This window comes from Trachymyrmex septentrionalis, unplaced genomic scaffold (assembly GCF_001594115.1).
Source record: "Trachymyrmex septentrionalis isolate Tsep2-gDNA-1 unplaced genomic scaffold, Tsep1.0 scaffold40, whole genome shotgun sequence".
In the NCBI taxonomy this organism is placed as follows: Eukaryota; Metazoa; Arthropoda; class Insecta; order Hymenoptera; family Formicidae; genus Trachymyrmex; species Trachymyrmex septentrionalis.
Window position 1 is genome coordinate 4,152,999 of NW_017305569.1, and position 1,888 is coordinate 4,154,886.

At 31.4% G+C, this 1,888-nt stretch overlaps 1 protein-coding gene across 3 annotated transcripts in view; it reads left to right on the top strand.

The window, feature by feature from the left end:
• LOC108751128 (basement membrane-specific heparan sulfate proteoglycan core protein-like) overlaps positions 1–1,888 on the top strand; it is a 235,722-nt gene that overhangs the window by 101,637 nt on the left and 132,197 nt on the right. The window lies entirely within an intron of this gene.

Sequence of the window (1,888 nt, forward strand, 5' to 3'; positions counted from 1 at the left end):
TTTATTCATTACGTAATCGATATTAACAATATTCTGGATTTTTATATATGCTGATATATAAAACGTACCTATATTGTTCTTCATAATCTTTCTCATTTACTTTGTATTTTCCGCAACAATAGAGGGAACTAGAAAAATTTTATCGCAGTTATAAATTAATTTCACCGTAAAGCAGCAGCGAATTAATTTCGTAGCAAATAAGAGCGTTTTTAAGATATCTATACCGACCTTTTTGATCCCGTTACGCTTTCGTTATGCCTTCAGCTTCAGCGTACGATTTCCGCAATTTTCACATGTACCTCGTAACAATTTCAATTTCTACCTACGCCGGAGTCCCATTTTCCCCGGCATACAATAGAAAATTTTATCGGACGCGTTCTATCTCGCCCTTCTTGCCGTACACGGTCGTTCCATTGGGCTTTCGATGCCACTCCTCGGAAACTCACCCATTCCTTTCTATCCCATTCAGCTATTCCTATGGGATTATGATAATGACAATCTCCGCGATCGTCGAAACCTCGATTAATAGCAAGTCGAGTGATTCATAATAAATTAAATAAAACTTGCGCTGGGATGCATCGTACAGCTGATAGCATATTAATTACCGTATGTCATTAGAGTACCTTAATTTGAGATACATTTTCCAGAAAATAAAAGTGGAAAAATAAATTTATTATTGTTTATATTTAATAATTCATTTTTAATAATATGTATTCATATATTTAGTCTCTACAAACAAAATGAATAATATTTTATTGTCATATACATAAATCACAATCGGAGATTATAATTAAAAATATTATTATTAATATATTCTTTTATAACGAGTAAATATGTCATTAAGTCAACATTGAAAGACATATCTATATATCGTTGGTATTATGCAAAGTAATGTTTGCAATTCAATACGTTTACAAGATATTAATTAGCATTTTGTAAATCAAATGTTGTGGTTAACGTGGTCAGAAATGCATTAAGCGTTGTTTATATTTAACATTTAATCGTTTAAATTAGGCAAATGTGGACAATTATTAGTTTACTTATTATATAGTAGTGTATAAATTTCTAAATACATCATACTTGTAAAGTGGAGAAAATTGCCAATAAAGTACGAATTAGGTTGAAACATCAACAATAAAAACGAATTTGTTGAATATAATATTCGGTCTTAATATTATTATTTGATACGCTTCATTATAGCGCGTTAAAAAGCGGAAGATATAAATGTACTCGTACTTGTATATGCACCTGTTAATGCACTTTATGGTTACATAATAGTTTGTAAATTATTTGCTTCGATATAAGATCTCAAAGAGGATAGTGGTATTCTTGGCGCGAATCGCATCGTGTTTCGTGAATGAAACTCAATTGTGTACAGATACCGTGAGTAATGGCGTGACGCTTTATAATCCCGGAAGTTTGGGCTTAATCAAGTACTTATTACAATTACCTACGGCATGCGCGCAACCCGGTAACTTTCAGTCCACTTGCAGCTGCAACTTCTGATACCGTAAAGGATTTTGCATCTAATCTCGTTTGAATGTACGCCGTACTGAGTTTCCATATTCATCTAACTTCGACTTTGACTTTAGTGTGAGCCCGCTCAATCTTTCATCAGATAAGATTTGTCCACAGGTTTATGAACCTTATTAAGCTTTGCAACACTATCTTAAACAATATTTTCTCGAATAATTTGCAGTTGCAACAGTGACGCGCGTGAAATCTACAAGTTTACATTAGATGTTTTTATGTGATCAAAATATAAAATATCTGTTTCTCAATATAATTTCGTTCGTATAATCTTATGAAGCAAATTTTTTTTTATAGAAAAAAGATGATAAAATACAATAGAACAATAAAAAAAATATTTTTTATAAAATAAAAAATT